Here is a 14139-nt window from a genome sequence, read left to right as displayed (position 1 = left end):
AAAAGTGGGCAATGAATTAAGTAATAGTGAGTTAGCCGAAATGGAAGCTGTAACAGACTTACAGACAGACAGGTCTTAAGAAGACTTGATTGTACATGAAGATGTGATGTTCTGTCTGTGGAGGAAGAACCAACTTTATGGGCACACCAAAATGCTTTACAGCAGGCTGCTCAGGAAGCATTGTGAGAGATAGGAAAAGTATCACAACAGCATTTCAAGTGTTTCTGGAAGAGGATTCTGGGTTGAAGTTATGGAAAGTCTTATAGAGTTGTACATTTACAAAATATTCAGAAGATTAAAAAGATTGCAGAATGAAGAAAGTCTGGATTTAACATGGCCCTGGTGGAGCTACTGATAATTATTTCAAGTTATTTTCTTTTTTGCTCACCGATTATTAATATTTACTTAATTGTTTAGCCCTCTTACAGTTCATACTAGCCACAAAGTCCTTCCAAGTTAATGATTATGTTTGGAATGACAATGTCTCTGTGATGTTATGAATTTCTGAATGGCTGCTGAACTGACATAGATGGCTGCATTGATATTCAGATTTTTGCACTGGACTTGAACTATGTCACAACATAGTTATAGCTGGCTGCTGTCAGATGGTCTGCAAAATATAGCCACTGAAAAATAGTTAGCAATAATGTGAAGTAGGTCTGCTCGGTCCTGTTTTAGATTGCTTAATAAGCAACCTGGGATGTTATCTGGTCCCACTGAGGCCATGTTTTTGGTCTTGGAGAGTGCAGATATGACCTCATCTCTAGAGATATGAAGCAGAGGACTGGTGTCAGGTATGCTTTGAGGTATGTCTGGTGGAGACGGGGGATGGCAATTTCCTCCAGTATAGTATGAGTAGTACTATCTTATACCATTTGTGCACATAGCTGGGCATTCCCTTTTAAATTTCAGATGTAGTTAAAGAATGCCTTATGATTATCCTTAGCGAGGGATGCTATTTTACCTTCATAATTAGAGGACTTTACAAGATTTCTGATTTCTTTGTTCAAGCTGTGGATGGAATTCTTTTAAACGTGAGGTCCACCAGGGTGGCTTGTTTTTTGTTTTTTTTTGGAAGGATCTGGTTTTAATCCAGTCACTCACAGCTGAGTCTATACAGTTGCTTAAGTGTTTGTACAGGGCAATTATGTACACCTCTGCATAGGAGTCATTGCTGTCTGTGAGTATTAGTTTGTTATATAGGAAATTTTGTTGTTTTGACATTGCATAAAAAAGGCACTATAGGGGAGAGAAGTGCATTTACCAGTATCCGAAATCCTAGAAGAGACTGGTGCAGACCATCTCTGGCAAAGCAGCATGGCTTGTCGACCATGTCTTCCCAGGCTAACAGATACTGGACCCTCTGGACTGACACCACAAGCTAAGCCAATTGTTGAAGTCGATCATTTTTTGTTTATATCGTGGCGTCATCCTGGGTGAAGGTAGAATCCTACTTAGGGCTAGGTTCATACCTGTCTGGGACATATAATGTGACAGTTCAGTAATGTCTCTCTTCATATATTCCAGAGAGGTACATCTCAAGGCATTCTCCCCAATATGGACTATGACAGAGTCATAACAGTACTTGTTGTCGAGTGACTTGAGTGCATGTGTGATTTGATGGATCCTGGCACCTGACAGGCAGCTGACCGTGACCTTCTCCTTGTCCAGTCTAGTGAGGGGGACATTTGTGTGTGTCTCACTATGCAGTCGCCTGTGACCAATACATTAGGTTTTGAGGTGTTTTACCTTAGGAGCTTATTTGCTGAAACACTGGTGTATGTGCTATTACGTGCAGCGGTTTCCATTTGCATAGCAGTGTGTGCAAGTGGTTTGTATTTGGGAGGTCTCTAATCTTTTGATAGGCTTCTAGTGAGTACTTCTGCATATGTGGGTTAATGTCATGATCTCATTTTGCGTGTGAGGTGAAGTGTGTGTGCTGACAATCTGTTTGATGTCCAGTTTGTTATGTGCGATAATTTATTCCAATTTCTTAGTATAATTATATCTCTCACATAGGGTATTTGTTTTAGGAGTAAATGGTTGTCAGCATACATGAGACAATTGCTACATTGTCTCAGGATGCCTATGTCAATTAGGCTGGCTGGTGAAATGATAGAAAACTGCCTGCCCATTATAGGTTTTACTGAATGTTCTATTAGGGAAGGGAGTGGGCTTGTTAGACAAGTTTTTGTGCTATGACTAACGAAAGTGTTTGTTCTATTGAAGGCTATGGATGATAAGTGCGGCAACATGGCTCAGTGCACCCATAGCATAGTAGGGAAGCTTGGGAGGATTCCACTGACAGATGTCTAGGGAAAAATTGAGTTTCAAGGTGTTTGCATCTATACAGGGCATCCTTAATCCCTGTTGTACAGTGCGCTTCAACGTACAAATGCTAAGCTTAAATACAGGTGAAATTAAAACACTTTTAAGCTAACCTACTCTTAGGGAAGCACACAATGAACCTTTCTCTAGCAATCGCCAGCTCAGACAAGGCTGGATCCACACCTTCCTACCACAAGGGTTCAGAGGAGCCCTTTTTAATGTAAGATGGCTGATTTTGTGCTCAAGTGTATCAATAACGGGCTAGATTCAGCAGGTCTGAATCTGGTCTATGCTATGTAGGTATCAGAACAGTGCAAATCAAGTGCAGAGAAATGCAAACAAAATACTTAGATCCGTTTTGTGTGTTTCCTAGCTCAGATAAACCAAGCAAACACCTACAGCCACCAGATGAATAATCCCAGTCCTCCCAATGCAAAAGTAAAGGAGTGTCTGCAGTGCAATGCTACCACAAACAATCTTAAAAGGTACAGAATGTTAACACAAATTTAAATATATAGCTACAACTGTGTACTTTAAACAGCTTACAAAAGTATGAATATTCAGTAGAAGTACTTTGCTTTGAACAAATGCGCCAAGAGCCAGTCAATTGTACAGAAGTTATGCAGACACTAAAAACAAGATAAGCTGGTTAATAAGCCCTCCAGCAATAAAATTGCATTCAGAAATCTCAGGTATTTCTTCTACCACAACAGACCAGACTGCATCCCAGTGCACTAGATGGAAAACCTACTGACCTCCTTTGTGTAAAAACAATTGTTTGCTAGAGTGCAAAAATACACTACTTTATCCAACAGCTAGCTAGATCAAGTAGAACAGACGATGGGATGCAAAATGTACTTTTTCAATTAAGCACAAGGAAAGACAAATGAATAATTCAGGATATCAATAGCAGTGTAGAAAGGGAGGAACTTATAAAGTTCAATCCAAAGTAGGGGTGGGCAGCTTAAAATCAACAGGTTTAAAAAGCATATAAATGAAGGGGACAGCGGGTGGAAAAACACAGCAGGGAATTACCAGCAGTACTTTACTTTATGCAGGCTTCAAATGTTTTCAGGGGCCCAGAATTTCATTGAGTATTTACGTATCACTCATGAGACAGTTTAACCAATGAAAAAAAAACATGTGAAATGTGCAGCTTAGATAATTTCTGTCCACTTCCCACATAGAACAAAAACACCAGTCCAAGCAGATTTCTTAAAACAGAAAACAAACAGAGCAGATATCAGAAAGCAGTTCTAAAAGATCATAGCCAAAAATATAGGTTTTCTCACCCAACAGGGAATCACCAGCAGTGCTTTCATTTATGCAGGCTTCAAATCTTTTCAGACAAATATCCTCTTATTAATTTCCAAGAAAATAACTATCCTCACTGTTATTCAATTTATTTAGGATTGGTCCTAGGGTCATGGTCAAAAAGTGCCCTGGGAAAAAACTCACCTTCCAGGTTGAAAAATACATAAATAAAACATAAATAAAAGTACAGATAGAGGCACAGGAAACAGATGGGCAAAGAAAACAACAACTGTGATTCTGACAAAGTGGGTGGTCATAATCTGATTGGAGGTAGGTGTACAATTTGAAGATGAAGTTTATAAAAGTCTGATCTTGCTTCCAAAACTCCCTTCCTATTATAAGCTTCCTTATCAGTAATGACTGTCACCCGTTCACTCTTATCATCTATCTAATCGTAATAGTATTTTTTAAGATGATGATGCAGCAGTCTGTAGAGCATTATCAGCATTCCTGGATATCCAACACTTCCAAATTTGCTTTAAACTGATCTGTTACTTATTTCAAACTCAGGAAATAACACTAAATGCCAAGAAATCCCCTATTATTCTCTTTGGAACTACTTGGAGGTTGTCACTGGCGCAACCAATACAAATCCATAATCTGGAATAGCAAGCCCTGGCCTATGTAACTCTACAAAAGTACCTTGGGCTGACAGTTGATCAAACCCTATATTTTCTTCATGCCAAAAACCAGTTCAGAAAGTACTAACTTAGCTGAGAGTATCTTATAAGATTTTTCACCTTCTAATTTGGTAAGCTAGACAGGCCATAGATGTCAACATTCCTCTTCTGAGATTAGAACAGTCTGTCCTTCGCATTGTCAAACTTGAATATCCTACAAAAGGTGATATAGAGAATTATTTGGTTTACTCATCACAGCCCTTATCATAAACATCACTTCCTAACAATCAATAAATGCAATTAGTTTACCATTGAAGGCATTGCCTCCTTCATCCTCAGTACATTCACCTAAAAACATTTCATTTATCACTATTGCCACCCAGTATACAAGTTCCTTCATTTCAGAAGTTCTCCTTATTTTCTCAGATCATTTGACAACAACCTCCATACCAGGCCAACTTAACCATTAAACAATAACTGATAAATTTTTTGATAAATAAGCTTGACTACTCTGGAATAAAATCTCACAGAAATGTATATCTATCATGCATTTGATAAGTTTTGTAAGTCTCTTAATAAGCACCTCCTACAAAAATCCAGTGCCATTGTACTAACAATCACAATTAAACTACTTGACTATATTTTGTAATGTATTTTCCTGTTATTTTCTGTAATCTGTAGTTATTGGACTAATGCACATCTTCTCTGACTCACATAGCCATTCCTTTTCCCATTTTCATTCACTTTCGCTAATAATGTGTTTGAGGCTGCAGTGGTGCAGCGTTTTGCATTGTCGCTTCACAGCAAGAGATTCTCCCATTCGATTTTCAGCTGGAGAGCCTTCTGTGTGGAGTCTGCATGTCCTCCTCGTGGTCGAGTGACATTTAAAGACATGCATGTAGGTGCGTGTGTGAATGGGTGTGCCTTCTTTGAAGGTTGGGCATCGGGCTGGCACCTCTGCACCATAAAAATCTACTGCCAATCACTGGCGGACCGGAGTTCCGCTGTGGCGACCCCTAAGTGGGAAAAGCCGAAAGATATTACTTTCACTAATAATGTTTTTCTTCAGTCACATATAACTTTTTCTTTCTTGTTTTTGCTGATGAAAGTAGAGATCACTGTCCATATGATCACTGCTGTAAATATATGTATTCTGATTTATTTAACATATTCTTTTATTCGTATTATATACATAACATAGTTCAAAGAAGGATCTTCTTTGTAAATATTTCTTGCTGTAGTTTGTTTAATTCTTTTTCTTTCTGCTTGCATTTTATTATTTGCAATATGTTTTATTTTTGCTGTTTGCTATGTTGGATTGAGTTGTGCCTGGAAATACTCCTCTAATCAGTGCACTTACTAGATTGATAAATGTTGAATAAATGAATGAATAAATAAATAACAGATAAAGAAAGTTAATGACAAAATGAAAGTTTGGTGCAGTCAACAGAGGGGTATGATTAAGGGCAATTAAAATGAAAAGTTCTTTTTAAGGTTGAAGCAGGGGTTGATATTATAAAAGCTATGCAGAGACTGTATCAGAGAATGTTTGGGTCATGACTGGGAAGCCAGATGAAGCCATGGAAGGAGTAGAAAAATGTAGAGATGGCAAAAAGTTAACAGAATATCTTGCATACCTTTTACTTACACACATATGTACATATGTACTCATGTATGTATGTATGTATATTAATTCATTCAAACAGGTTACCATGAAAAATCATTGATGCAGCAGGACAAATTCAAGGCTCAGCCCAGGTGTAGAAACATAGCATTCATGTAGTCACACGAAAAAGTTCACAGTCAAAGCAGACTGTAAACATTGCATAAAAATCAATATACTGAAATGACAACAGACTGGATATAACAATCAGAGTTTTCCTTGTTATTTTACATTTATTTAACAGACATGGGTGTGAATTACTAGAGGTACTGATAAAAGATAATGACAGAAAAATGGCTTTCATAGATGCTAATATCAATAAGTTGAACATCGGTATTCAATCTGATTTGTTATTCAAGACTTGATGAATATAAGGGAATTTTTTGTAAAATTGATCGGATATTGGGGGAATTGAAGGCTAAGAAAACTAAGAAGCTCTTGAGGGATAAGGTAGAATACGATAAAGGCACAACCTACCCTGCCCCTCCAAATACTGGTAATAGTGGTAATAGACAAAGTTTGAACTATAATTATGACAGAAATGATGAGAATGGGTTGAATAATGAGGAGATGGTTTATACAGAGGCTGTTTACGAAGAAATTCTGGAAAGATTGGACCCTTTAGAGTATCCCCCTCTGAGGAGATCAGAGTGATTGAGGAACCAGAGGAAGAAGAATGGAATGGGAACCATAAACAGCAATTAAGGAATGAGGCCTTTTCCCCAGAGTGGGACGGGGAGAGTGGGGTGGGGGAGGGGGGTATGTATTAGATAATGACCATAAAGTTTGTAACATTATTTACAATACAATTTGCGACTTCAAAATATATAATTTTGCTGTATTCGAGGTCACTGAATCTTGGGCAAACTTGTTTGAGAAGGGGCAGACTTTTGCTCCTGCTAGAAAAGCAAAGATTGATGATGTTTTGTTACAACTCATATGTATACTAGAAAGTTAAATTTGAACTTCCTATATGGAAGGAATGTAGCATATTCAGCCCCTAATGACAACTGTAAAAAATTGAGCACATACAACCTACCCCTGCACCCAGTGATCAACATTTTTGAGAGGCTATGTAAGTTTGAGATTAGGGAGTTGATAAGAACCCCTCGACAATACTCCTCTAACCTTACCCTGAAAGAACGTGAATTACTGAACACAATTTCTAATAATAAGGGAATTAGAGAAATGAAACCAGATAAAGGTGGGGTGTCTTGTAATTATTTACATCAATGATTACATCAATAAAATGTTTGCCCTATTGTATACTGATGCATATGAAGAGGCCTCTCTGAATGAAATGAATATAGCTTACCACAAAATTGATTTGTTGTTGGAAAAATCTGTTGGCTAATGAGCAAATTACATTTCATGAATATGAGTTTTTAAAAGTGAGTTATACCAAGACCCCCACTATTTTGGTATACGTAAGATACATAAGAATTTAACTGACCCCCCCCCCTCATGTAGATCTATTGTTGATGCCAAGGCCTCCAAGACTTTTTCTTTGGCTAAGTACATAGACCAACATACAAAGGGGGTTCTAGAACATTACTCTTATTTGCTTAAGGACTAATTTGATTTCTTGTCCAAGGTATCCAACAATTTGTATTCAGAGAATTTTATTTTTGTAACAATACATGTAAGGGATTTTTTTTCTGTTATTGGTTTAGTGTTTTTTGATTTTTTTGAGTATTCATTCTGAGACAGGTATTATGGAATGTCTAACCCTTAGAAGTCTTATGGAAGCAGTTCTGGAGAATAATTTCATCACCTTTGAAAACCAGCGTTTTAGCCAAAAAATGGGGTAGCAAATGGGGCAGATTGTGCCCCAGTTTTTGCAAATTTAGTGATGGCATGTTGGGAAACCACCTTAGTTTTTACATCAGAATTCAGCAATTGTTGGTCCTTATATGGACGCTTCCTTGATGACATCATTATTTTTTGGATTGACACCAGGGATAGACTTGACCAGTTTTTTTTCAATTTATTAATGGTACTACCCAATTTTTGAAGTTTACCATGGACCCAAATTCAGACAAATGTGATTTTCTAGATGTAAGCATCTTGAAAAACAAAAGGGACTCAAGGTTTGAATCCACTCTATATAGGAAGCCCACCTATTCTAACTCCCTGTTGTATTTAAATAATTGGCATCCAGTTCTTCAAAAAAGAACATTAGTCAAAGGCCAGTGTGTAAGATCGGCCAGGATGGTTAGTGAAGATACTTGCTTTAAGGAGCACTGCCTTATATTGAAGGGAATGTTGGAACAAAGGGGATATCCTAAAGTGTTTCTTACTAGAATTTTTGAAGAAGTAGAGAATAAAAGAAGTGAAGGAATTTATTTTCCACTGCTAGTAGCAAGTTTTAGTCAAACTAGTAGGACCTTGGAAACGTTGGGAAATAAAATCAGTTCTAAAAAAGCCCTGATATTACCATGTAATTTGCATTTTCCTGGTATACATTACATAATTAATAAGAACTGACATTTGTTTGGAATAGGCCATGAATATCATTCAAATGTGGGTTACAAACCTGTTATTGTTTATCAAAAATATATTTGTTTTATGACTTTTATTGAAAGATCACCACTTGATTTAGGAGGGGGAGGGGGGCAATGGTAAAATGTGGCCATTGTCCACAATGTAAACATATACTTGAAGCTTCTTATATATATGTAAAGGGGATGGACAATATTAACTTGTCCGCTAGGTATTATTGTGAGAGTAAGGGGATTATTTATGTGACCAAATACAAACTATGTGAATGTTTTTATATTAGCAAAACCTCTAGGGCATTCAAAAGGATATATCAACATCAATATGATATATGTAGGAAAAGATGAACATAATGCTTTATTCAAACATAGTGTCATCCAACACATTTTTTCAGGTTTATTGCAATTGATCACATTAATACAGTATCGGGGGGGGGGGGGGCAGGGGATCTGACTTATTTTTAGACTTTAAAGAACTGAGATGGCAGTTAAAATGTAATGCCTCCAATTATCCTGGACTTAATGATATGATTTCTATCTCTAGTTATTTAATGTTAAAAGCTATGTTTGCATTGTAAATACTGTTTCTCATGAGATTGTTTTCACTCTGGGGAGAAGATATAAAGTTGCTGCTGGGTTTGTTGTTTTTAGCCTTAGAATATTTTAGAGAACAACAATTGAAATCTCTTTATTTGGGTTAATTATGTTCAATTAAGACTGATGTGATTTTATACTTTGTATATTTATTGAGTGATAGTGGCTGTGATGTTCATTCTGAAGAAGTCCAATGAATAGTGGACGGAAGCGCTTAATTTTTTTTAATAAAGAATGTATTCCAGTCAGATAAGGGTGTTCTACTTTGTTATTTTTATCAGTTTTTATTTCCTTGTTAAAGTACATTAAAGAACAAAACCAAAATGTTATGTGAATGGAAAATACTTTTTTAGTAATGCTACATTTTGAATTGGCGAAGAAGTTAATATATGAGAGCATACAAAGGGGCCGTTTTGGTATGATGATGAATAGAGATTTAATGGTGGGGATGAATTTGTTCATGCAGATGGCATGACAGAAGAGGTAAAGAGGGAGAAGCAAAGATAGGCTATTAATTTTGTAGATGGTAAGGAGAGGATATAACAGTAGTACTCTGTTATCAAATCTGTTATTGTTTTGATTAGATATTAGTACATGCTTATGAAGGTTGTTAAGTCCTTCATGGCTTTAATGTAGGAAGAGTTATATCATATATTTTTTGCACAACTGTATTGTTTGAAATAGTGACATTTTGTGTTAATAGGTATTGTTTGAGTTTTTTTCCTCCTGAAGTCTGAATAAGTATGAGACCCCCTGATGGAGGCTGGAATAGATTCCCAATAACTGTGATGGTGTGGTTGCCGAATGATTTGTTTTGTGGGTAGAGTATGGATGGAGGAGGCACTTTGTAACTGACATTTCAGATTTTAGGATTGTATCCTAACTGTAAATCTGCAAGCTAGGAAAGGGAAGGAATGTTGGTTTAGAATTTTAAATAACAATGAGCTTAGAAGGAGATTGGCATTTTTTTCTCCAGGGGATTCCAGTTGGCTTTCTTAAGAACTAAGCAGTGGTGTTTTACTTTTGGGACAAGTTAGACAAATTGACAGATTTTGTTAGAGGTAAATTGCAGTGTGTTAAGGTTGTTCTTTCAAGAAAAGGATATCATTGATAAATTGCACTCTAAACAAACCTTTAAGATTCCTTTACTTAAGGATTCTCTCAGAAGGGGATAATTTGTATTATGGATCTAGTTGTACTGATATTGATATTTTTCTGGAAGGTGAACTTGTGATATGATCTAGCCATAAACTGTAGTATTCATAGCACATAATTTATTCAAGCTTTTTTTCCTGATGCTCTAGAATAACATGGCACTTTTAAGAAAGGATAGAAATTAATAATCTTATGGTTAGCTGGCAACAGTTTATGGATCTTGCCATAGTTGACATTTAATGGTTTATTGAGAAGACCTATGCCTGTAAATGAAATCATCGGCATAGAGTATTAAAGGGAGAATGGCATTATTAGATGACAGACTGTTTATAAAAATGGATAACGGTAGTGGTAAGGGAAGTAAATATTGAAAAAGTCCTTTGAGTACAAGTGTTGTGGTTGAGAAAGTAGCACATATTTTATTTAGAATATGCTATTTGAAAATGCATTAGAGGAAGCATTGGCTAGCTTTGCTACTAATTTCATGAAATATAGTGCAATTTGGAGAATTTAATGGTCTAGCAAGTTGAAGACATTAGTCAAATCAATAACAACTGCTTCAGCCATGTGGCACTTATGCATCCTATTAAAATGTCATCTGCAAATATACATTGATTGTTATGTGGTTGGTTTAGAATCCATTCTGGTGTGTAGAAAACAGTCTATGTGATGAGATGTAATCTGCGAGCTTGGATTAAAAGCTAATTTCTCTAGTACTGTGCTTTTCCATGTACTGGTGGAAATGGCTACAAGTATAATTTCAGAGATGTAATTAGGTTTGTCTGTCTTCTGTATGGGTTTCATTATGACCTCTTTCCATATTTAGGAAGTCTCATAGTAGAATTAGGGACGGCATATGTGTTTATAAGGATTAAACTTATGTTTTGTGGATGTCTCATTGAAACAGAAATGCAAATAATCAGGACTGAGAGGACATCATCTAGAATTTTATTAAAGTTGCCTTCAATTTATTCTGTAGTGACAACTTGTGAAGAGAATGTTAGTATTCTATGAGGTTAGGGTTGAGGGAAATTAGGAGGGATAAGAGGGGGAAGAAAGTTAAATTCTGTAAAACATTCTTTTGAGGATATTTGCCACCTGCTTGTTATGGAAGTATTGATGTCAGGTGAGATATTGGCTGGGATTACATCACATGGTGCTGCACTGTCCTATATCACAAAGACATGCAGCACCATATAGGGCTGCTCCTGCAAATGTTGAATTTTTAGATGGAAAACCGAGCATTGCAGATTCTGTTACTAACCCTGGTTCTGTATACAGTACCACCTACTGTAAGTATTTGTTGATCTGCATGAACAGTCAATAAAAATGGAGGGGCATGCTGTAAGGATCAATTTCAGATATCCCTATGACCTCTGTCTGAGTAGTATTGTAACAATGCTTAAGTAGAATCAGTAGCTAGAATTATTTGATATTGAAATAGTTCAATTCCTAATGGGGGTCTCTAGATGTACATGGAGAGATCCTAAAGTGCAAGACCTGCTAATGACCATGGGTAACAGCAGGTATAAATGCCAAACTATCAATATGAGGAGGACCAGGGATTCTGACCCATATGCTTGATACATGCCATTTCAATGCCAACCCCTTATTGCATCATAGTGTAATTTGGAGAAATGTTCATGCCATCAATTCTCCAATGTCAGGAAATTTTCCCTAGCTTCCCCACCCAAGTGTTAGTGGTCAAAGGCAACTGCATTATTTCTCTCCAGACTATCAGTGGTTGTAGCATATTACTTTTCCTTCAGTGATCTATCATAAATCAGTTCAGTCACACTCCCAGCAGCATGCCTAGTGTTGATTATTGTAGTTCCCTTATATCATTATGCCTTTTAGTGATGCTTTGCAAACCCTGCCTTTATCATGTTACTCTCTCCCCACTTCAGTGCCTTCTCTTGCCCCTCCGTTACTGGAGAACTACATACAACACTACCTGTAATTGCCAGACTGCTGCATTATTAGCCAAGTTAGATACACCAGAGTGCTAATGAGTTCCATATTAATTCGAATAAAGGACTAAATTCACTGGCATATTGCACTGTACTTTTCAGATTCTTGAAACAGAAACAATCTGATGTACTGCTCGTAGTGTTGTCCCTCTTTCCTTCTGCCCATATTACACCCTAACACCCTTTATGAGATTTTTAGCATGTTGCGTTTCCATTCCTCAGTATCACAAACTTGTCTTCATGAACTGCAGTCTACATCTTCATTAGATGAACATGATGCAAACACACTTCTGTCAGTTGGTTGGTTTTAAACATGCTTCTGACATTGGTTTACATTTTCTCTATTTTTAGTGAGAAGCATGGGAAACATTACCAGTACTTTACTGGGGTAATTATCTCCAATCTTCCAAACATACCTCTCAACCTCTTAGAACAAGAAATCTGGAGAAAGCCATAAATAATGGGAGGACAAGGGCCCAAAATTAGGAACAATTTTTAAAGATCGCTCTTACAAACTTAGAAAGTTGATAGAATAACAGGTTTGCATTAACATGACTTTCCTGAAAGGTATAAAATCTGAAAGTCAAATGTCTGTTATTATTTTCTGACTTGAGCCTTTAATGATTTGCCAATGATTTGCCAGAAAATCACAATTTTATAAAAAATGGACCAAAATATGAAGCAAAACTCTGGAAATTCTGTGAAAATCTGTACAGTTGAGAAGTATGATTCCATGTCATTTTCTACCTATTTCCTGTACCCTCTTTCAATACCAAAACATCTCACCATCTTTCTGAAGCACCATGCTGCATTTTCCAAGCAAAGCATCCCCATTCTGACAGTCTTATCCTTCAGTCTCCAGTTATGAAACTGTTCATTTTGAGTTAATAACCTGTTAGACATTCGGAAACTCAGTTTGCCCAGTCTCCCGGTACATGATCCATATTCCTAATACATCGCTTATACGTCTGAAACTGGTCATTACTGCACTCTCCATTACTTTTAAAATTCACAAATGAAGTAGCCTGAATATCCCTAAGAAAAGCTAATGGTACCAATCCTTCCTCCTTCATTCTTAATCAAGAGATACAGCATTTTATGTTTTCTTCTCCACAAAGTTACAAGGATCTAAATACTGACTCCATCTTCTTCTCACACATGCCAATCCAATTTAAGTTCACATATTTCAACATATAATCCTAATAAAAAAAAGCTAATGAATTCTAATAAAAAAGATAATGTCCCACTGTACTCATCCCTCATTAGACCCATTATAGAATACAACGCCCCATTTGGTATGTACCTCTCAAGACATCTGCAACAACTGGAAAGGCTGCAGAAATACCTCACTAAAAGAATCACAGGCCTAAAGCAGATACCCTATAATGACCACCTTAAAAAACTCCAGCTATACTCTGTCACATATCATCTACTCTGAGGCAATCTCTGCTTAACATATAAGGCTATGTCAAACCCAGAGCTGTTGGACATGCTACACTTAAAGAAATCCCAATCCCTCAGAGCCACACGTTCCAGTGATCTAAACCTTGTCATCACAATAAACAAAACATGCTGGAGGGATAGCTTCCTGACCCAGAGACTCCCAGACTCTGGAATAGACTGCCCATACATGTCAAGCAGAGTGCCTCTTTGGCCCTCTTCAAAAGGAACCTTGATGATTGGATGGGAGAAAGGAAATTCACCCCAGGGATCATGTCAGTCACCCTGCTAGACAGGGGTCCAGGGAAGTAAATAGTGTGGGAAGAAATAGCCAGGGAATTGTTATGGCTAGGCTTGTATAGGCCCTAGGCCCGATAGCCTAGTACCAACCTATGAACCTATGAAGGTGATCTGTGACTCCATTTTGAAAAAGTTGACATATTAACTTTCCTAGCAAACTGGATAACCACTAATATTACACTTTTTCCTATCCGGTTTGCCATAAGAAAGTAAGCATATATTCTAGTAAACCCTTATAAAATTGTCTTATTGACCTC

This window comes from Protopterus annectens, chromosome 3.part1 (genome assembly GCF_019279795.1).
Source record: "Protopterus annectens isolate FY-2018-M chromosome 3.part1, PAN1.0, whole genome shotgun sequence".
Taxonomy (NCBI): Eukaryota; Metazoa; Chordata; order Ceratodontiformes; family Protopteridae; genus Protopterus; species Protopterus annectens.
Note: the sequence above shows the minus strand (reverse complement) of the source record.